The sequence below is a fragment of the Halichoerus grypus genome, chromosome 1 (assembly GCF_964656455.1).
Source record: "Halichoerus grypus chromosome 1, mHalGry1.hap1.1, whole genome shotgun sequence".
In the NCBI taxonomy this organism is placed as follows: Eukaryota; Metazoa; Chordata; class Mammalia; order Carnivora; family Phocidae; genus Halichoerus; species Halichoerus grypus.
Window position 1 is genome coordinate 88,094,252 of NC_135712.1, and position 24,105 is coordinate 88,118,356.

General features: G+C 35.6%; 1 long non-coding RNA gene across 6 annotated transcripts in view; it reads left to right on the forward strand.

Annotated features, from left to right (window-relative positions):
* The window catches only part of LOC118538154 (uncharacterized), a 503,038-nt gene that overhangs the window by 118,529 nt on the left and 360,404 nt on the right, over positions 1-24,105 (forward strand). For 5 of the 6 annotated variants that reach the window (XR_013446430.1, XR_013446428.1, XR_013446429.1 and 2 more), the window contains exon 3: positions 22,853-22,917. The exons of the other annotated variant lie outside the window; for it this stretch is intronic. This is a non-coding gene — a long non-coding RNA (uncharacterized LOC118538154). The remainder of the gene's footprint in view (positions 1-22,852; positions 22,918-24,105) is intronic. 6 annotated transcript variants of the gene reach the window in all.

The window sequence follows — 24,105 nt, forward strand, 5'->3', positions numbered from 1 at the left end:
TAAAAAATGAGGAGGGAAGGAACAGGGGACAATTTGTCATTCTCGTTGAAAATTACATCTTGCTTTCTGATATTAAGAACAGATTTAAAAATAGGATAAATTAAAGAAAGTGCCCCAAGAGTGATCCTTGTTTCTCAGTTTAACATACAGGGAGAATTCATGCTTATGATTTATTTTCTTTTCCTCAGTGTGATGTATCTTCTCTAGGCTGTTTCTCTTAACTTTTGAACTGGCATGTTGTGATAGAAATTGAGGACTTGCTGCTATATTTTACTTGGTCATATTTTAGTGGCTGCTGATAACTTATTAATTCTGATAATGCATAAGTCTCTTTTATGATGATCTTTTATTAGCATTATGGTCTACTGTGAACTTGGAGTTCTGGTTGTCTAAAATGTCATCACATCCAACAACTTGACAATAATTTCTTAATATCTTCTAATACCCATTCCGTATTTAAACTTCTCTATCTAAAATTTTTGGATGTATATTTTAACATTGAAAGTAAGTAGTAGGGGCGCCTGGGTGGCTCAGTTGTTAAGCCTCTGCCTTCGGCTTGGGTCATGATCCCAGGGTCCTGGGATGGGGCCCCGCATTGGGCTCCCTGCTCAGCAGGAAGCCTGCTTCTCCCTCTCCCACTCCCCCTGCATGTGTTTCTTCTCTCGCTGTGTCTCTCTCTGTCAAATAAATAAATAAAATCTTAAAAAAAAAAGAGAAAGTAAGTAGTAAACATTGTGAAACATTTCTAGAAAAAAAGAACTTTTTTCTTCCATACCTATAATATTATTTTCACAGCTGAGAAAATTAACAATAGTTCCATAATAACTAATATACTGTCCATTTTCAAATTTTATCCATTTTTCCAAGAACGCAAAAATGCATTTTATATCTTTTCATATAAGGTTTTAAACAAAGTAAATATATTTGGGTCCTATATTCCTCAGAACTCTTTTACTTTGCAGTCCCTTATCACTTTTGTTTTTTATTTTACTCTATTTTTTATTCCATTGATTTTTCAAAAAACTCAGGTCACTTTCAGTGTAGAAAACTACATATTGTGGATTTGGCTGATTGCTTGTGGGGTTAACCTACTCTCTTTATGCCCCTATTCCCCATATTTCTTATAGATTTGTAGAGCCAATGGTTTAATTATGTTCAGGCTCTTTTTTTTTTTTTTTTTTTGGGTGAAAGTAAAAGTAATCATTGGGTTTAGGTGAATACTAATCTTTTTTTTCTCACTTGCTTTGCAAATATTTTTCCCAAGGCTGTATTTTTTCCTTTTTATATTTCTTAAAAGTTCATTAAAAGACATTCAGTTATTTATTTTAGCAGTGCTATAAGTTAAAGTTCCATTTTCTTTCACTCACTTGCAGTTCTACTCATGCATTCCAGCAGTTAATTCTTAAGAGATATATGTGTATTCTTTGAGAAATTATCTCTATTTCTATAAATTTGTACTAGAACTAAAGTATGGTTGTTATAAATATTATTGTAACTTACACTTATCAGTTCTTGGTCTGTAAACTGAGATCTATGTCACCTTTTAAATACCTGCATAGAACATCATTTCCTGGATGTACTGTAGTTTATTTAACCAATATTTTTTTTGAAGAAAAAAGAACACACACACACAAACACAAACCCTATTTCCAGATTGATGTTGGTTTTAGTTACTTTTCTACTTAACACTGTAGAAATATATATATGAATATATATACATATATTGATGGAGATATATATATATATATATATATATACATGAATAAATATATAAATGAGTATTTTTTCCACGTTTTGAGTTTTTATTTTAAGATACAGCTAAAATGTTTTTGGTTTATTTTTAAATGTTATTTTATTTTACTTTATTTGAAAAATGTCTTTTTTATTTTTTATTTTATTTTATTTTATTTTATTTTATTTTATTTTATTTTATTGTTTTAAAGATTTTATTTATTTATTTGACAGAGAGAGACACAGTGAAAGAGGGAATACAAGCAGGGGGAATGGGAGAGGGAGAAGCAGGCTCCCCGCGGAGCAGGGAGCCCGATGCGGGGCTCGATCCCAGGACCCTGGGATCATGACCTGAGCTGAAGGCAGACGCTTAATGACTGAGCCACCCAGGCGCCCCTATTTTATTTTTTTAAGTTTTTATTTAAATTTCAGTTAGCTAACATACAGAGTAAAATCAGTTTTAGGTGTACAATATAGTGATTCAACACTTCCATACAACATCCAGTGCTCATCACAGCAAGTGCATTCCTAATCCCCATCACCTATTTCACCCATTCCCCCACCGGCCTCCCCTCTGGTAACCACCAATTTGTTCTCTAACATTAAGAGTCTGTTTCTTGGTTTGCCTCTCTTTCCCTTTTCCCCCACCTTTGTTCATTTGTTTTGTTTCTTAAATTCCACATATAAGTAAGATTATATGGTATTTGTCTTTCTCTGACTGACTTCTTTCATTCACCATAATCTCCAGCTCCATCCACATTGTTGCAAATGGCAACATTTCATTCTTTTTTATGGCTGAATAATATACCATTATATAAAAAATTCCCATTGTGTGACACTACATCTTCTTTATCTATTCATTGGTAGAGGACATTTGTGCTGTTTCCATAGTTTGGCTATTGTAGATAATGCTGCTATAAACATCAGAGTGCATGTGTCTCTTTGAATTAGTATTTTTGTATTCTTTGGATTAATACCTAGTAGTGCAATTGCTAGATCATAGCGTAGCTCTATTTTTACCTTTTTTAGTAACCTCCCTACTATTTTCCACAGTGGCTACACCAGTTTGCATTCCCACCAACAGTGTAATAAGGTTCCTTTTCTCCACATTCTCACCAGCACCTGTTGTTTCTTGTATTGTTGATTTTAACCATTCTGACAAGTATGAGATAGTATCTCATTGTAGTTTTGATTTGTATTTCCCTGATGATAAATGATATTGAGCATCTTTTCATGTATCTGTTCATGTCTTCTGCCATTTCTTTACTGGATTATTTTTTTTGGGGGGGTGTTGAGTTTGATAAGTTCTTTATATATATCAGATATTTCATTTGTGAATATCTTCTCTCACTCCAAATGTTGCCTTTTAATTTTCTTAATTGTTTCCTTCACTGTGCAGAAGCTTTTTATCTTGGTGAAATTCCAATAGTTCATTTTTGGTTTTGTTTCCCTTGCCTCAGAGACATATCTAGAAAGAAGTTGCTACAGCCAATATCAAAGAAGCTACTGCCTGTGTTTTCCTTTATGATTTTTGTAGTTTCAAGTCTCACATTTAGGCCTTTAATCCATTTTGAATTTATTTTTGTGTATGGTATAGGAAAGTGGTCCAGTTTCATTCTTTTGTGTTTTGCTATCCAGTTTTCCCAACACCATTTGTGGAAGAAACTGTCTTTTACCCATTGGATATTCTTTCCTGCTTCATTGAAGATTAATTGACCATATAGTTGTGGGTTTATTTCTGGATGTTCTTTTCTGTTCTATTGATCTATGGGTCTATTTCTGTGCTGGTACCATACCGTTTTAATTATGGCAGCTTTGTAATATAATTTGAACTCTAGAATTGTGATAACTCCAGCTTTGCTTTTCTTTTTCAGAGTTGCTTTAGCTTTTTGAGGTCTTTTGTGGTTCCATACAAATTTTAGGATTGTTTTTTTCTAGCTCTGTGAAAAATGCAGTTGGTATTTTGATAGGGATATCATTAAATGTGTAAATATCTTTGGGTAGTGTAGACATTTTAACAATATTTGTCCTTCCAATGCATAAGCATGGGATGTTTTTCTATTTCTTCATGTCATGTTCAATTTCTTTCATCAGTGTTTTATAGTTTTCAAAGTACAGGTCTTTTATGTCTTTGGTTAGGTTCATTCCTAGGTATCTTATGGGTTTGGTGCAACTGTAAATGGGATTGATTCCTTAATTTCTCTTTCTGTTGCTTCTTTATTGTGTATAGAAAAGCAATAGATTTCTGTATGTTGATTTTGTAGCTTACAGCTTTACTGAATTCGTTCATCAGTTTTATCAGTTTTTGGGTGAAGTCTTTGGGTTTTCTATGTAAAGTTTCATGTCATCTGTGAATAGTGAAAGTTTGACTTCTTCTTTGCCTATTTGAATGCCTTTTATTTCTTTTTGTTGTCTGATTCCTATGGCTAGGACTTCCAGTACTATGTTAAGTTACAGTGGTGCACCTTGTCAGACCATAATGCTATGAAATTAGAAGTCAACCACAAGAAAAAAATTTGGAAAGACCAAAATACATGGAGGCTAAACAACATCCTACTAAACAATGAATGGGTCAACCAGGAAATCAAATAAAAAAATACATGGAAACAAATGAAAATGGAAACACAGTGGTCCAAAATCTTGGAGATGCAGCAAAAGTGGTCCTAAGATGGAAGTATATAGCAATATGGGCCTACCTTAAGAAACAAACAAACAAAAAAACTCAACCAACCTAACCTTATACATAAAGGAGCTAGAAAAAGAATAACAAAAGAAGCCTAAAGTCCGGAGAAGGAAGGAAATAATAAAGATTAGAGCAGAAGCAAATGATATAGAAACTAAAAAAGCAATAGAACAGATCAATGACATCCAGAGCTGATTCTTTGAAAGAATTAATAAAATGGATAAACCCCTAGCCATACTTATCAAAAAGGGGAAAAAAGACCCAAATAAATAAAATAACAAATGAGAAAAGAGAAATAACAACCAACACCACAGAAATGCAAACAATTATAAGAGAATGTTATGAAAAAATATATGCCAACAAATTGGACAACCTGGAAGAAATGGGCAAATTCCTAGATATATATAAACTGCCAAAACTGAAACAGGAAGAAATAGAAAACTTGAACAGACTGATAACCAACAAAGAAATTGAATCAGTAATCAAAAAACTCCTAACAAAGATAAGTCCAGGGCCAGATGGCTTCCCAGGGAAATTCTACCAAACATTTAAAGAAGAGTTAAGAATGAAGGGGGAGAAATCGGAGGGGGAGATGAACCATGAGAGACGATGGACTCTGAGAAACAAACTGAGGGTTCTAGAGGGGAGAGGGGGTGAGAAGATGGGTTAGCTTGATGATGGGTATTAAAGAGGGCACGTTCTGCATGGAGCACTGGGTGTTATACGCAAACAATAAATCATGGAACACTACATCAAAAACTAATGATGTGATGTATGGTGATTAACATAACATAATAATAAAAAATAAATAAATAAAAAGAACACCAAAAAAAACACAAAAACCTATTTTTCTCGACTCATTCTTTCCTTCATTCAAATTCATTCTGAGACCAGCATTCTCCTGATAGTAAAACCAGATAAAGACAGCACTAAAAAAGAGAACTGCAGGCTAATATCCCTGATGAACATGGATACAAAAATTCTCAACAAAATACTAGCAAATCGAATCCAAAATACATTAAAAAAATCATTCACCAATGATCAAGTGGAATTTATTCCTCAGTTGTAAGGGTGGTTCAATATTCACAAGTCAATCAACATGATATACCACATTAATACAAGAAGGGATAAGAGCCATATGATCATTTCAATAGATGCAGAAAAAACATTTGATGAAGTATAACATCCATTCATGATAAAAACCCTCAACAAAGCAGGTTTATAGGGAATATACCTCAACATGATAAAGGCCATAAATTAAAAACCCACAGCTAATATACTCCTCAATTGGGAAAAACTGAGAGCATTTCCTGTACGGTCAGGAATAAATGAATATTTGTATACTACATTTCTAGAATCAGAGTTTCTGGGAAAAGAATTTATATATTTATATATATTATATATATATATATATTTTTTTTTTAACTTTCTTAAATGTTATATATCACAATTTCCTACCAAGAAGGTGAAAATGATTTTTTTTCCTCAAATATATTAGCCCTAATTACCTGTAAATTTAAATATAGTAATGGGAACCAACATAAAATATGGTAGATTTCTCTTGGTTTGGTATTTGGAAGTCAAATGTCCCTTTTGGGCTGAGTAATTCCCCTAAAGTTTAATGTATTTCAAGGAGTGAGGGGTGACCCTACAGAAATCCTAGATTATTGCTATTTTGGGCAATTGACTCTTGGAGGTAATTAAAACAAATATAATTCAATAAAAAATTGTGATCTTATTTGCTGCTAATGTAATGAGGACATGAAAGTGGATTGGTTATTTGAAGTCTCTATTTTGTAGTCATTTAATTAATATAGTATTATCAATAACATTGATATTTATTTATCTCTCATGTAATAGTAAAGGAAAGTGTGGCAGAATGGCAGGGGGACCAGAGATGATGGAGCAGATCTGTCAAAGTTAACAGCGGCTTACAAAGTTGTGTGAGTTGTCACTACTTCTCAACCAGCAGGGAAGACAGGTAGAGGATATCTAGGGCACGCATGTTTAAGTAGATGACTGGAAAGTAACACATATTTCTGTTAGGATCCTGTGGCCATACCTACCCCCAAAAGAGGGTGGACAGGGTAGCTCAGTGAGCATGTCCTCATCTAGTACTTGAGATGTTCCATTCTCATAAGGAAGAAGGGGGAATGTCCATAGTCTCCATCACTGGTGTAAATAGGTAAAGAGGAAAAGAGAAACTGCACTATACAAAAGATCATATATTTTATTGACAGAAAATCCATCTTCTGGTAATCAGACTCATAATGAATTGGACTTACTCACTTCAACCTTTGAGATAGTGAATATAAAGAGTAAGAAATACTGAAAATAAGACAAAGATGTAGAGTGACTTGTTCAGGACTGTAAAAATTTTATGAATGAAATATATGTTTTGTTGAATTTCTAAATTAGATCATGCCTGTTTACTTTGATCTGGAAATTTTGTTACCACAAAGCCCCAGATCACGAGCACTAAATCAAATCTGGTGAGAATGATACTTTTTCAATCATCCAGCGTTTGATTACTTATAACAGGGGAGAAACAAATTAGCCAGAAATGCTTTTACTATAGTCACACCTTCGTGCCTTTGCATCTTCAGGGAACTGAGAATCAGTGGCAGTCTGACTAATATCTAATAAGCCAGTGGTAACTATGGCCCATCTACAGTGCAGGTCCCTGATTTTCGCCCCTTCCACATCTCTGCATTCTTTACTAGTACTGCTTTTTTTGTTCATATATCCTTCATTATTCCTCATTGCCACCTAATTTTAATTATTACTTATCTCCTAGAGATGGGAAAATAGTTTTGCAGCTAACTCATCTCTTGGAATTTGGGATCATTTATCTTTCTAAAATGTCCACATACTTACGCATGACTATGTGCATTAAGCAGTTCTTCCTATTAAAGCAGATTCTTCTTTTCTTAAGTTTACCTGCCTTACAATTCCCTGAATCCTTGTCTATGTAAAAAGATAACAATGAGTATATTTATATCTATATATATATTTGACAGAATATAGAAAATACCTTATGTGTCTATAGGCCTTTATGTCATTACTTGGGTAGCTCTTATAAAAGACTTAGAAAAATCAGATTTCCTCCTAAAAAGTAAATTATAAAGTCAAGATGTAATGGTCTAGAACTTACATAATTTAATTCACATGAAAGAAACACACTAGCCCCCAGGCTTTTGTACCTTGAATGTGTCCTAAGTGAATGCATTAAAAAATATCAAGTGTCTGTCAACTCAAAGACTGGCTTACAATCTAAGAATGCAAAGAATGAAGAAAGAATTATAAAGCAGATGTTGTCAATGCCCACGTAAGCCCTTCTCAGAGAAAGGGAGGCATTAGCAAATAGACTTTGAAAATTTCCCATCCCATTAACAAAACTATCATGAATGTGAAATACCTGCATCTGACAATATAGTCTTATAACATTAAAATTCTAGGTGATAGACATTGGGGAGGGTATGTGCTATGGTGATCGCTGTGAATTGTGTAAGACTGTTGAATCACAGACCTGTACCTCTGAAACAAATAATACATTATATGTTAAAGAAGAAGAAGAAGAAGAAGAAGAAGAAGAAGAAGAAGAAGAAGAAGAAGAAGAAGAAGAAGGAGAAGAAGAGAGCAGGAAGGGAAGAATGAAGGGAGGGAATCGGAGGGGGAGACTAACCATGAGAGGCTATGGACTCTGAGAAACAAACTGAGGGTTCTAGAAGGGACAGGGGTGAGGGGATGGGTTAACCTGGTGATGGGTATTAAAGAGGGCATGTATTGAATGGAGCACTGGGTGTTATACGCAAACAATGAATCATGGAACACTACATCAAAAACTAACGATGCAATGTATGGTGATTAACATAACAATAATAAAAATTTAAAAAAATTAAAAAAAATTCTATTTATCTAATTCTCTATTTTCCTGATTTCACATTTACCCCAAACTTTCAGAGGCTTATTGTATTCCCATTTATCTTGCTATGATAAGTATTCACATACATGTGATATTTATATTTCTCATTGACAATATATTGGCAGTCTGATGGTCTCTATGTAACAAGAGCCTGTCTTTTAGGTCCTGGCCACTTTGCGCCTAACAAGAATAATTCCCTGGGCCTTCAAAGTGAGGGATAGATCTGGAATGTGGCAAACCATTGAGGTCTTGTCTGGTTCTGCTCACCTCTCATAATGCTTCTCTATGTTTCATAAATCAGAGTGCTAACCATAATACCTGGGGAACTTTAAGAAAATAATTTAAGAAAAACAGAGATTTATGTACCTCACCCCAGACTTGCCAAATCAGAATATTTTTTGGTAGAACCCAAGAATCTATATAAAGTAACCTTAGTCAATCAGAAGTAGTTAATCTAACAATAGTCAGTGACCCATGTTTCTAGAATCACTGTGACAATTCTACCATGCTGCAACTCTCATCTGTTCCTTTTTAAGACATTTCTGCTATACTTAGGGAAACCTCTATACACATGACTCATTTTTAGAATACACATTCAGATATACATGTATAGTACATATGTAGACATATAATATACATGTTAAGCTGTTATTACTTATATAACAACCAGTATTCATCTTCAGACTCTATATATAGTCAACTCCCTCAGTGATATTAAATGGAGATTGACTAACAAAATATTAAATTATTGCAACTATTTTTAAAAATATTTCAAATAATGGTATTTACTGCATTACTCTGTCAAATGATGCTATCCTATGTTGGAGAACCAGCTTTTTGGGGATCCTTTCTGTGTCTTGAAATTCATCAAATATTTAATACCCTGGAAATTGAAGCTAGCATATTTAGTAAAAGCCATAAGTATACTGTTCTGCTCAATAAGTACATGGATGCATGAATCATTTTGATTTACTTAGTTCTACCTAATACTGAATAAAAAATTATCTGAGTATGTATGTATGTGTATATAGACACACACACACACACACACACACACACACACAAAGCAAGCCCTCATAAAGATTACATTTGAAGGGGAAACTACAGTCTATGAAGACTCATCACTGTAAAAAAGAAAATCAAACTTCAGGATGGCTTCAACTACCACATGATATTGGAAGAACTTAGAGTAAATTGGTCAAGCCTGGACCTTCTTGAAGTATAGGTTTATTCCAACCCAAAGATAGTCTTAGATAAAGTGAAAGTCCATAAGTAGGTCTCAAAATAATACTTTGTCAATCAGTCTATATAAGATGACACAATATTGTTTATATCCTTATTCCTCATACTTCCCTTTTCCTACCTAATTGCCTTCATATGACTTCATGCAATCTACCATATTTTCTTCTTCAGATTTATCCAACTAGCACAAGAACTATTTCAACAAAATGTCACATGCAACATTTCTGTTAAAAATTGAAGAGCTAAGAAACAGACAAGTTTATAGGGGCACCCGTGTGGCTCAGTCAGTTAAGTGGCTGCCTTCAGCTAGGGTCATGATCCCAGGGTCCTGGGATCCAGCCCCATGTGGGGCTCCCTGATCAGTGGGGAGTCTGTTTCTCCCTTTGCCCCTCCCCCAACTCATGCTCTCTCTCTTTCTCTCTCTCTCTTTCAAATAAGTAAATAAAATCTTAAAAAAGAAAAAGATTACATTTTATAATTGAAAATTATAATCTAAATATATTATATCTTCTAATGGTAATTACAAAAACAACTAAAAACAAAAGCTCTTGATAAAACTGCCTGAAAATTAAGATTTATTTGGCAGAGTGTTTTATCATTTTTTTACCTTTTGTAGTTTAAAAAGTCTTATCCATGTACAACACAACTTCTATAATACTAAAAATAACTGGAATAGGTTGTTGAATTTCTAGATTTTAAGCCCCAAGAAAACATATTAGGAAGAAAAAAAACACAGCATAACATAATAGCAAATATTTTAATGTTTAAAGTCATCATCATCATTAATGCTACAATAAAGGAGAAAATGACTAAGGCTTATAATTTCTAAGCCCTTACTCTGAGCCATGCATGGTGAAAGTATATACTGGCATTATCCACATAATTTCATTTAATCGTTCACTCATCTAAATATGGAACTGATAGCCCTGTTGTAGAGATGGAAGAACTTGAAGAGTGTCTTTCAGACTGCGAAGAAATCAAAGATACTAGTATATAGTTGCCACTTCGTAATTCAAGATTTCCAAAAGGGAAAAAAAAAAGGCTACTTCTCATGAGAAAGAACACTGATGTTTAAACTTGTGGGAACTTACAGCAGAGCGAAATTTTACTTATAGGACATTATAAAAAGGACAACATATACTACCACACTTGAAATAAATAAATGAATTTCCCTTGTCATTTATTGTTTTAGAAAATCTTTATTGTCAAAATGAAAACAAACAAAATAGAAAAATACAGAACATGGATGTTTCTTCCTGTCTTGGATCTCCTACTCCACCCTCCCTCAGTTCCCAGCCTTTAGAGGTGATTACTTTCTCACCTTTGTTTACTTGGTAGAGTGTCCTTCTAGCTGTGCCTTTATATTATTTAAACAACTTGATATTTTTCCAAGCTATACAATGAAAGAAATTCTGTGGAATCTCATCTAAATATGCAGCTTTCTGATTTAGTCTACCTTAACACGAAGATAAATTGTTAAACTATGGTTCAAATGATTTAATTTCATATCTTTTAGACAATCCTCTATAAATATTTTATCAGTCAAATGCTTATAGAATACATATAGGTGCAACATACTGTGGCCACTAGGTCCAATTTATTTTGCATTGCTTTACTCAAGATATGCATGGATTAATCTAGGCAACATTTAAATAAAAATAGTACTGACTTGTATTGACTAGTGTGACAAAAGAGCAGCAGTAAGTGTCAAAAGAATTCAAAGGAAGAGAGATTTCTTCTAGGTGATGCAGTCAAAGATTAATAGTAAAAATGGTGAAATAAAAACTGAGTTGCCTTCATTGGGAGAGTTTTGGCATGTGGAGGGGTAGGAAGGGAGAGAAGAGTGCACCGTTGAGAAAGGGAGGGGGGAAGGAAAGGGAGAAGAATGCACTGTTGAAAAAAAGAGAAAGAAAACAAATCAAAGGAAGATGGAGATGGGATGAAGAGAAGAATTCAAAAGGGAAACAGGAAGACTAATGGAGGTTGATAAAGAATGGCTAATAAGACTTTAGATACCAAACACCCTTGCTGGTGTAATTTTTAAAATTGTTTTTAGGGGAGGGAGGTCTAGAGAATTTCTGGAAGTGCCTTAGAAACCTGAGCAGGGGAGGGTATGGCCAAATAGGATTCTGAGCCATCTTCTGGGCCTTATGGTGTGAAGGGGGAGAAGGATAACTCTGGTTTAAAGTGACAGAAACCCTACCCCATCTTAAGGGGAAAAAAAGGATAATTGTCATTGAGAAACTAGATGAAGAACAGGATTACAACTAGGCTTTAGGGAATGAAATTGAGGATTAGAATATTACTATATTCTATACTATAATTACTATATATAATTATTATATTATATTATATTATATTATATATAATATATAACTATATATATATTACTATATATAATTACTATATATAGCTATTTCTTCTGCTTCATGTGACTGCTTGCAATATGTGACATGTGACTGCTTCACGTTTCTTAAGATAGTTCCCATCAGATAGACATGGCTGCTTGTAACTCCTGTATCTTGCATCTCATGGCATCACTATTAGGGAAGGACTACATTTCCTATCAAGGTCCTGTCTGAAAAATTGCAGCAAAATTCTTTTTCTGGGTCAAGTGTCTGCCCATGGACTGGTTACATGGGACCAGAGGAGAGTGGAGTGTAACACAAGTTGCCCCATCTATTTTTATTCTCATTCTCACTCAATGCACTCTATCTGCACTGAAATCCTCTCTGTTCTTCAAACTCACCAGGCATGCTCCTAACTTAGGTCTGGTATTAGCTGTTTTCTGCCCACATTACCAGACAGTATGAAATGAGAGAGTTATATAGTTAAAGATTTGCAATGCTCTGTGGTTTGAGCCATGTGTCTAAAAGCTAGGTAATGATTAAGTTAGAGAAGTTGTGATGGTTACAACCTACCAAAAATAGTAATATTGTATAATTTCCTCTTGTTTATAATTCCTCAGCTGCTAAATTGGCAGAGTATCTATTAAGGGAGCTTTGACCTATTCGATGTCTGCATTGGGTTCTGCCTTTAATATATTACTTGTATAATGCTTTTCAGTTGATGTGCTGTCTTTGTGATATTTTTCACATAATAAATATGTGCTCATATATGACAGTCACTGTCCTAAGCTGTAGGGATTTGGAGGTGAATAAGGCTGTGAGATGGGGCAAAGAACATACAATAAACAAATAGATAAATAAGAAAATACTAGATAGTGATGAAAACTATAGAAATAAGGAGATAAGGCAAATGACTGGTAGTGGTTTTAGATCGTGTTGTTAGGAAAGACTTCTTTGAAGTTTTGAAGGCTGAATGTCTAGAAGGAGTTACTATGTGGCAATGAGAAAAGAACATTCCAGACAAAGGAATAGTTAGTGCAAAGGTCCTAAAGAGAAATGAACATTCATTGATTTATTCATTCATGGGGCCATGCTACAAAAACTTGTTGGATCTTACTATGTGCTAAGCCCTGTTTTAGATATTAGGATTCAACAACGAACAACACAAAGATCTCTGTCCTAATGTGCCAACATTCCAGAAGTGGAGACAGTAAACAGTAAGCATAATAAATATGTTGTATTTCATACTAATAACTGCTATAAAAAATGGTGCACGGCAGGGGTTGATTGAAGCATGAGTGGCATAGTGTGTGGGGAGGGATGGAGCAGATAGATTCCAATATGAGGTAGATCTCATTGAGAAGACATTTTGAACAAAGACTTAGAGATGGTGAGGATATTGAGTATCTCCTAGAGTCTATGGAAAACTGGTAATAAGAACCTACCTCAGAACAGAGATGGGAACCAAGTGACACTAGATAGCAGAAACAGAGTCTATCATGAAGATAGCTTAGGTAGGAAGGCAACTGACAGCAATGCCACCATTGCTGAATTTTTGCCACAGACCCTGTGTTAGACTCCTGCTAGCTTATATATGAATACTTGCTTAACTCTCCCTGTGTTTTCTGATCACTGCCACTAGATTTGAAATTCCAGGGAGGAGCAAAATTTTCAGTTAGATCTTTTTCCTATCTCAGATGGAGCAAGATAAACACCTAAATTCTTTGGCTTTAATAGTGGGAATCAGGAGATTGCTTTCTACTGAGCCTCATAAAACAGGAAATTCCTCCAAAAATAATAATCTTCAGATTTCAGATAACATAAAATGACAAATATCAGGTAAAATCCTTTTCTATTATAGTTTTTCAACTCCTTAAATACAATAGGAAGAGTAAAAAGTCACAATCAAATTGAAATTGAGTTAAAATCTGACTTATATGTGAATTATGTACTAAATTAAGTTCCAACATTTATCCTAATATTTGCAATGTTTTAACTCATTTAATTTTGATAGTCAACAATAGCTTAATCATGGTATATATTAGCCTAATTTATGTTACTTATTTAACACTTTCTATTTTTATAAAACATTTGTAAAAGCTGGTCTATTTTTAAAAAAAACTACCTGATTTTCCATTTTCAGCTTTAAAAAGTCCCCTCTGAAATATCTGACCTCCAAAAGCATAATGCAAAGAAAGTAAATCACAAAACATATTGTTATTATTTTCCTTGTGTTGTACTATCAAGTTTCTCTTGGTTTTGAGAGATTCCTTAGCTTCCCAAAGTCTATATTGTCATGCTTTCCACTGGAGACTCTCAGATTTCAGTAATAGGAGCTCATTGCCAACGCTTTTCTGATAAGTTCCTGAAGAATAACCGAAAGCCCATTAACATGCAGTGCATTGAGCTGCTTCAGGGTTTGCAACTGTATTGGAGAAACAGAGAACAACTTACACCATTCCTCTGGGGTGTGCATAAATCTCTTCAACTCCTGATATGTATACTGCATTAATAACCAAAACCATGCAGGATGGAGCAATTGTATAAGAAAAAGAATATTAAGCTTTTTCTCTTCAAAACATTGCTACCACAGTCTCCAAATCTCCACTTTATAATAAATACATAAACTTTTTGCTTGACACTTCACAAATTTGACTGCTTTTCCTTTTTTTTAGAGGTATGTCTTTTGAATTATTTAACAATACATAATATTTTGACCCATGCCCTCCTTTATTTAATGCTAGTTGTTAGTGCATACCATCTCCATTATTTGTTGTGTATTGCCTGTGTACCAGATGACAAAAGTCAGGTGCCTCTTCTGCTTCTTAGATGCTGCAAGGCAATGGCCAAATGGCCATGGCCATGGACCTTGACATTTCTTGCTCCTTTTACTTGATTTCTTCTCCTGTTTTCCAATTTTTTTTAAGATTTTATTTATTTATTCGATAGAGAGAGAGAGAGCACAAGCAGGGGGAACAGCAGGCAGAGGGGGAGGAAGAAGCAGGCTCCCCATTGAGCAAGGAGCCTGACCCTGGAATCATGACCCAAGCCAAAGGCAGACACTTAACCGACTGAGCCATCCAGGGGCCCCGGTTTTCCAATTCTTGACTCTAAACAGCAGCTTTGTGCCTCTCCTTCTTGATTCCCAGCTTAAATTTATCTTCCCAATGTCATCACCCCTTTGATAATGGACTGAAGGTTTTCCTTTAAGCTCAGTTTTCCACTCTGGTCCCAGATGTGAGTTCCCAGCCACCTTGTTCACTTGAAGTGACACAACTAGTATTATTCCCAAATGTTGTCTTGTTTATCCTCCTTGAAGGTTATGTACCACATCTAATTTCCTTACTCAAGAGTGAACCTTAATATAATTAATCCATTAGAAGAATGGAAATTAAGCCCCCCTTTTCATGTGTATTATAGTTTCATACTGTCATCAGTGGACTATTAAAGTTTCCTGATGAAAACTTACAATCATAAATTCCTCAAGATTTGGGGGTTTATTTTCCTCTTACTACTTAGCAAAAAGAATTTTTGTGTAAAATTGTGAAATGATGCAAGAATGATGCAAGAAATTCTATTTGGGGAGTTATAAGTTTATGAAATTAAGAATGTGGAACATAAAGAGGATGAAATTCTTCTTAACTCCTGCCAGATCCTTAATAAGGCAGAAATGGCTAAAGTAGACTTGAAACCCACCTCATATCTTCTGTATGTACAACTGCAGGACACTTTTTAAAATTTAATATAATTTTGAATTCTAACCAAATAAATTTCATCTACTGTATAACTTGATTAACACTGCCCTAATTTTAACAAATTTCCCCCTGAATTAAATTGAGTTATTCTCATTCTTGTTATGAACAGATTTGCAGCATGTTTAGAGCTTCTAATATCACATGTTAAACCATTTTAGGGATGGATGACACATCTGAGGAAAACAAAGAAATTTCCTTCTTCTGGAAAATAAACCAATTTCAGGAAAATTTGCTATGTAACAAGCCACCCAAATTTCGGTGGCTTAAAACAGCAACCATTTATTATTTTTCACAAGCAATCCGGTCATCTGAGGATCAGCTGATTTAGGCTAGGTTCCATTTGGCAATTCTCTTGGTTTCAGCTTAGTTCACTCACACATATTAGCTAAAGGTCAGCTAATTTAGACTGGTATGGCAAAGTTTGACTTAGTTCCACATGTCTCTCATTCTCCTGAGACCAGGCACCAGCTGGGGCATGTCCTTCTCATTGTGACAGCAGAAATGCAAGAAATTGAGGCATTTAATAAACCTCTTCTTACATCATGTCTCCTGAAATTCCATTGACAAAGCAAACTATATGGCCAATCTAAAAGTTCAGGTGTGGGGAAGAAGCTGCACTTACAGTGAAAGCCAAGGCAAAGCTACTTGACAAATGAAGTAGACACAGGGAGGAGTGAAGAATTAGAACCGTTGCTACCATCTATCACACCATTAATAATGGTGAAAAAATGTATATAGAGATCTTTATATAGATTCATCTACTTACCTCTTTTTAATTTATCAGCAAAATATTCATAGCAAATATAAGGTTTTAATATATTGAAAAACTATTTGGTTTTTACAAAGGTGAGATGAACTATGAAACATAGAAATTAATTCCACTTATTAGTAATTTGGGTAAATCTAATGGGGAATCACATCTTTTAAGCTACTCCACAAATGTTTCCAAATACGAATCTGTCTGCAATATAACTAAATGCAAGTCTTTAGAGAGCTCTCCTGTAGGCAAACAGGAATTGTCAAGCAGAACAAATAGGTAAACAGCAATAATCATAAGGATCTGTCTAAACTGCTCCAATGACATCATTACATAGCTAGTGTTTCCTTATATAGGCTGTGAATGTAATTGCAATTTTTAACTTTCTCTCTCCGTTCCCATTTTTCTTATCTATCAGACATATAAAAACCTTATAGAAAAATTAACTTTTGTGAGAATAGTTACTATTTCTTGTGCACTGCTATGTGTCAATCCTCTTCTTTCTACTCCTGCTGCAGGTGTTGACTCCAAAGGCACTCCACAGTAAGCATCCTAAGACTAAACTCTAACTCAGAATCTATGTTCTGGGAATCCAACCTATGGCAAACACAGATCTCTTTGCAAAAACATGCAACAACTTGAGGCACTCTCATTTACAAGTAAATACGGAATTAAGAAGCATTTTTCCCAAAGCAGCAACAAAGGCTGTACTTATTGCTTTTAAAATATATACCTAAATTATAATACAAGACTTTTTCAGAGTCTGAAACTTTGCCTTTCGAGTTGCTTCATATTGTAACCTCTGGAATAATGAGTGTAAAACCAAAAGGCCATTAAGAAGGTTTTCCATGAAACAGGAAATTTCTTTCTTTTTTTTTTTTTTTTGGAATTATCTTCCAAAAAGGTGAATTCAATTCCCTTCCACGAGTAGAACTTAACTACTCAATGTTAATTTTGTAATTTTAATTTGAAATTTAATTTTCTGCTTTTACTCACTTCTTTTAGCTTTTTTTTTGTATAAAGTTTTTATTTAAATTCCAGTTAGTTTACATATAGTGTAATATTAGTTTTAAGAGTAGAATTTAGAGATTCATCACAAAACCCAGTGATCATCTCAAGTGCCTTCCTTAATACCCATCACACATTTAACCCATCTTCCCATCTACTTCCCCTCCAGCAACCCTCAGTTTGTCCTCTGTAGTTGAGTCTGTTTTATGCTTTGCCTCTCTCCTTTTTCCCCCTATGTTCGTCTGTTTTGTTTCTTAAATCCCACATATGAGCCAAGTCATATGGTATTTGTCTTTCTCTGACTTATTTCATTTAGTGTAATACATTCTAGCTCCATCCACATTGTTGTAAAATGCAAGATTTCATTCTTTCTGATGGCTTGAGTATTATTCCATTGTATATATATACCACCTCTTCTTTATCCATCCATCAATTGATGGACATTTGGGTTCTTTCCATAATTTAGCTATTGTTGATAATCCTAGTATAAACACTGGGGTGCAGGTACCTCTTCAAATCTTTATTTTTGTATCCTTTGGGTAAATACCTAGTAGTGCAATTGCTGGGTCATAGAGCAGTACTATTTTTAGCTTTCTGAGGAAGCTCTGTACTGTTTTCCAGAATGGCTGCACCAGTTAGCATTCCCACCAACAGTGCAGTGCCCCCCTTTCTCTGCATCCTCCCCAACATTGGTTGTTTCCTGTGTTGTTAATTTTAGCCATTCTGACAGGTGTGAGGTGGTATCTCATTGTAGTTCTGATTTTTATTTCTCTGATGATAAGTGATGTTGAGCATCTTTTCATGTAATTGTTAGCCATCTGGGTGTCTTCTTTGGAAAAATGTCTATTCACATCTTCTGCCCATTTCTTAACTGGATTATTTGTCTTTTGAATGTTGAGTTTGATAGGTTCTTTATAGATTTTGGACACTAACCCTCTATTAGATATGTCATTGGCAAATATCTTCTCCCATTCCATAGGTTGCCTTTTAGTTTTGTTGATTGTTTCCTTCACTGGGCAGAAGATTTTATCTTGATGAAGTCCCAATAGTTCATTTTTGCTTTTGGTTCCTTTCCTCCAGAGACATGTCTTGTAAGAAGTTGCTACAGCTGATGTCAAAGAGACTACTGCCTGTGTTCTCCTCTAGGATTTTGATGTTTTCCTGCTGCACATTTAGGTCTTTCATCCACTTTGAGTTTATTTTTTTGTGTATGGTATAAGAAAGTGGTCGTTTCATTCTTTTGCATGTTGCTTTCCAGTTTTCCCAACACCATTTGTTGAAGAAACTGTCTTTTTTTCCATTGGATATTCTTCCCCGCTTTTAAAAGGCTAGTTGACCATATGGTTGTGGGTTCATTTCTGGGTTTTCTATTCTGTTCCATTGATCTATGTGTCTGTTTTTGTGCCAGGACCATATTGTCTTGATGACTCTAGCTTTGTAATATAGTTTGAAGTCCAGAATTGTGATGCCTCCAGCTTTGCTTTGCTTTTTTAGGATTGCTTTGGCTATTTGAGGTCTTTTGTTGTTCCATACAGATTTTAGGATTGTTTGTTCTAGCTCTGGTATTTTGATAGGGATTGCATTAAATGTGTAGATTGCTTTGGGTAGTATAGACATTTTAACAATATTTGTTCTTCCAATGAATGAGCGTGGAATGTTTTTTCCATTTCTTTGTGTCATCTTCAATTTCTTTCATAAGTGTTCTATAGTTTTCAGAGTATAGATCTTTTACCTCTTTGGTTAGGTTTATTTCTAGGTATCTTATGGTTTTTGGTGCAATTATAAATGGGAGGGATTCCTTGATTTCTCTTTCTGCTGCTTCATTATTGGTGTATAGAAATGCAACAGATTTCTGTACGATGGCTTTGTATCCTGTGACTTTACTGAATTCGTGTACCTGTTCTACCAGTTTTTTGGTGGAGTCTTTTGGGTTTTCTATATAGAGTATCATATAATCTGTGAAGAGTGAAAGTTTGACTTTTTCCTTGCCAATTTGGATGGCTTTTATTTCTTTTTGTTGTCTGATTGCTGAGGCTAGGACTTCCAGTACTATGTTAAATAACAATGGTGAGAGTGGACATCCACGTCTTGTTCCTGACTGTAGAGAAAGGCTCTCAGTTTTTCCCCATTTGGGGATGATATTAGTAGTTGGTCTTTCATATATGGCCTTTATGATGTTGAGGTATTTTCCCTCTATCCCTACTCTGCTGAGGGTTTTTATCAAGAACGGATGCTGTGTTTTGTCAAATGCTTTTTCTGCATCTATTGAGAGGATCATGTGGTTCTTATCCTTTCTTTTATTAATGTGGTATATCACGTTGATTGATTTGTGAAGATTGAACCACCTTTGCAGCCCAGGAATAAGTCCCACTTGATCATGGTGAATGCTTCTTTTAATGTACTTTTGGATTAATTTATTAGTATTTTGTTGACAATTTTTGCCTCCAAGTTCATCAGGGATATTGGCCTGCAGTCTCTTTTTTAGTGCTGTCTTTATTTGGTTTGGGAATCAAGGTAATGTTGGCCTCATAGAATGAGTATGGAAGTTTCCTCGCATTCTTTCTTTCTTTCTTTTTTTCTTTTTTGGAACAGCTTGAGAAGAATGGGTACTAACTCTTCTTTTAATGTTTGGTAGAATTCCCCTGGGAAGCCATCTGGCCCTGGACTTTTGTTTGTTGGGAGATTTTTGATTACTGAATCAATTTCTTTGCTGGTTATAGGTCTGTTAAAGTTTTCTATTTCTTCCTGTTTCAGTTTTGGTAGTTTATATCTTTCTTGGAATTTATCCATTTATTCCAGATTGCCCAGTTTGTTGGCATATTGTTTTTCATAATACTCTCTTATAATTGTTTGTATTTTTGTGGTGTTGGTTGTGATCTCTCTTCTCTCATTCATGATTTTAATTATTTGGGTCCTTTCTCTTTTCTTTTTGATAAGTCTGGCTAGGGATTTATCTGTTTTATTAAATCTTTCAAAGAACCACCTCCTGGTTTCATTGATCAGTTCTATTTGTTTTAGTTTGTTTGTTTATATCTGTATCATTTATTTCTGCTCTAATCTTCATTATTTCCTTCCTTCTACTAGCTTTAGGGTTCTTTTGTCCTTTTTCTAGTTCCTGTAAGTGTAAAGTTAAGTGAATTATTTGAAATTTTTCTTGCTTCTTGATGTAGGCCTGTATTACAATATACTTCCTTCTTATGCATCCCAAAGGTTTTGGAGTATTGTGTTTTCATTTTCATTGCTTCTATGTATTTTTTTTTATTTCTTCTTTAATTTCCTGGTCGACCCATTCATTCTCTAGTAGGATGTTAACTTCCATACTTTTGTGGTCTTTCCAAATTTTTTCTTGTGGTTGACTTCAGGTTTCATAGTGTTGTGTTCAGAAAATATGCATGGTTTTATCTCAATCTTTTTGTATTTGTTGTGGACTGATTTGTGACCCAATATGTGACCTATTCTGGTGAATGTCCTGTGTGCACTTGAAAAGAATGTGCATTTTGTTGTATTAGATAAAATGTTCTGAATATATCTGTTTTGTCCATCTGGTCCAGTGTGTCATTCAACGCCATTGTTTCCTTGTGAATTTTCTGCTTAGGTAATATATCCATTGCTGTAAGTGGGGTGTTAATGTCCCCTACTCTTATTGTATTATTACCAATGAGTTCCTTTATGTTTGTTATTGTTTTATATATTTGGGTGCTCCCATGTTGAGGGCATAAATATTTATAATTGTTAGATCTTCTTTTTGACAGACCGCTTTATTTTGATATAGTGCCTTTCTTCATCTCTTGTTACAGTCTTTGGTTTAAAATTGAGTTTGTCTGATATAAGTATGGCTACTCCAGCTTTCTTTTGATGTTCATTAGCATGTTAAATGGTTCTCCATCCCCTCAGTTTTAATCTGCAAGTGTCTTTAGTTCTAAAATGAGTCTCTTTCTTGTAGGCAGCATATAGATGGTTCTTGTTTTGTTTCATTTTGTTTTATCCATTCTGACACCCTTTGTCTTTTGATTAGAACATTTAATACATTTACATTCAGAGTGATTTTTGATAGATATGAATTTAGTGCCATTGAATTACTTGTTAAGTTGTTGTTTCTGGAGATTTTCTCTGGTCTTTTCTAGTCTTTGTTACTTTTGGTCTTTCTTTTCCACTCAGAGACCCCTTTAATATTTCTTGTGGGGCTTTTTTAGTGGCCATAAACTCCTTTAGTTTTTGTTCTTCTGGAAACTTTTTCTCTCTCCTTCTATTCTGAATGATAGCTTGCTGGATAGAATATTCTTGGCTGCAGATTTTTCCCATTCAACACTTTGAATATATCATGCCACTTTCTCTTGCCTGTCAAGTTTCTGTGGATAGATCTGCTGCTAGTCTTTTTTGTCTTCCCTTGTAATTTAGGGACTTCTTTTTTTCTTGCTGTTTTTAGGATTTTTTTCCTTAACTCTCTATTTTGCAAATTTAACTACAATATGTCTTTGTGTTGTCCTCTTTTGTTGAGTTTGGTGGGAATTCTCTGTGCCTCCTGGATTTGGATTAGGGAAGTTTTTAGCTATAATTTCCTCAAATAAACCTTCTGCCCCTTTTTCCCTCTCTTCTTCTGGAACTCCTATGATACTAATATTATTATACTTTATGGAGTTGCTGTGTTTTCACTGAGTCTACATTAGTGATCCAATATTTTTTTTCCCCTCTTCCTTCCAGCTTCAATATTTTCCATAACTTTATCCTCTATATCACTTTATTCCTCTAATTCTTCCATGCTTGTGGTCATTACATCCAGTTGGTTTTGCATCTCAGTTATAACATTTCTTATTTCTGCTTGACTAGTTTTTAGGTCTTTTATCTCTGAGTAAAGGGACTCCCTGGTGTCTTCTATGTTTTTCTCAAGCCCAGCTAGTATTCTTATGACTGTTCTTTTAAATTCTGGTTCAGGCATATTACTTATATCTGTTTCCATTAGATCTCTGGCTGTGACCTTTTCTTGTTCTTTCTTTTGGGGTGAATTCCTGCATCTTGGCATTTTGTTTAGGTCTCTATTTTCTGTGTGTTAGGTAAGCCAGTTATGTTTCCTCTCCTGAGAGTAATGGCTTTATTAAGAAGAGGCCGTATACTGGGGTGCTTGGGTGGCTCAGTTAGTTAAGTGTCTGCCTTCAGCTCAGGTTATGATCCCAGGGTCCTGGCTTTGAGCTCTGCGTCGGGTTCCCTGCTCAGCAGGGAGTCTGCTTCTCCTTCTGCCCCTCCCACTCCCCATTCTCTCTCTCTTTCTCAAATAAATAAAATCTTAAAAAAAAAAAGAAGAAGAAAAAGAGGTCATATACTGTCCAGGGCCTGGCACTTCAGGAAGTGTGTCTGGTGAATGCTTTGTGCACTCTTTGACTGTGTTTTGGCTGCTCTTTTCCTCAGGTCCATCCTCGGCAGAGTTTCTCCTTGCTTGCAGTGCGGACTGTTTGGACCATGTCCAGAGTGTGGTGAGTTTTAACTAGGTGTGCTCTGGTCTATTTGTTAAAAGAGAACTGATACTATTTCCACTAGAGCAAAAGCTTTATAGCACTCTATGGTCAGTAGACATGGTCTGTGTAGGGGGCTCTGTGCTGGTCTTCTTGGGGATGGCCCACTGCTCTGGTTCTCAGTCACACTTCCTTAGTAAAGCAGCACCCAAAGAACTCAGGGGGGCAGGGCTTGGTGTAAGTGGGTTAGGCTGCCACTGCTGGCTCTGTGCTGTTTACTGAAATTAATTTATGCTGAAGGGAGGAGAGAAATGGCACCAGCGCCCTCTGTCTTCCACGGAGATGGGAGTTCATGCCTGCCACTATCTGGGAAGCCCTCACAGAAGAGCAAGCAATCTCCACTTGTGTGTCCCAGGCATCACTCAGATCCCTGCCTTCACTCTGTGTGTGTCTGTTGCCATCTGTTTGCCTGGCTGTGCAGTGCACCTGTGTTCTATCCCAGGCAGGCTGGCTGAGTTTTAATACTCCATACTTTAGGGACCTGGTGTGGTGAGGACCCATGCTGGTCTTCTGGGGGAGGGTCTCCCTGCTCTGGGACTGGTGCAGGTTTGTCCCAGAAGGGCAGTCACACCAATGCACAGGAGTTTGGCATTTGGAGTACAGCACAGCAAAAAGCCTGTGTCCAGGTTAGCCACCCTCAGCAGGTGTCTCTGTACCTATGCTGAGGAGCAGAGGAGCACAATGATACCCACTAGCTCTTTTGTCCCCTTAGAGGCAATGCCACCTCTCCTGGATGTGCTCCAAGAAGAGGGAACCATTTCTCCCAGTGCATCCTAGGGGATCTTCAAACCTAGCCATCCACTACTGGGCTATCTGCCCTCTTTCTCCACAGGAACACTGTAGCACCCTCAGGGGTCCACACCAGCCATGACTCCAGTCTTTGAACTCTGCTGATTGCAAAACTCACAATAATCAGTCCCTCTCATTTTCCCAGTCAATGGCTTTGGGGAAGTGTTTTCCTTGTGTGATCCCTTTTGTGCTACTCCCTCTCTGTCTCTTACCTCTCTCTGTAATCAGGGTTTCCTCCCCTCCACAGCACCTATGATCCTTTTCTCCCCCAAATCACATCTCCGCATCTCCTACTTTGCACAGTGTGACTTTTTCTCTCCTTCTAGTTGTGCAATTTGTTTTGTCAGTCCTAAGATCATT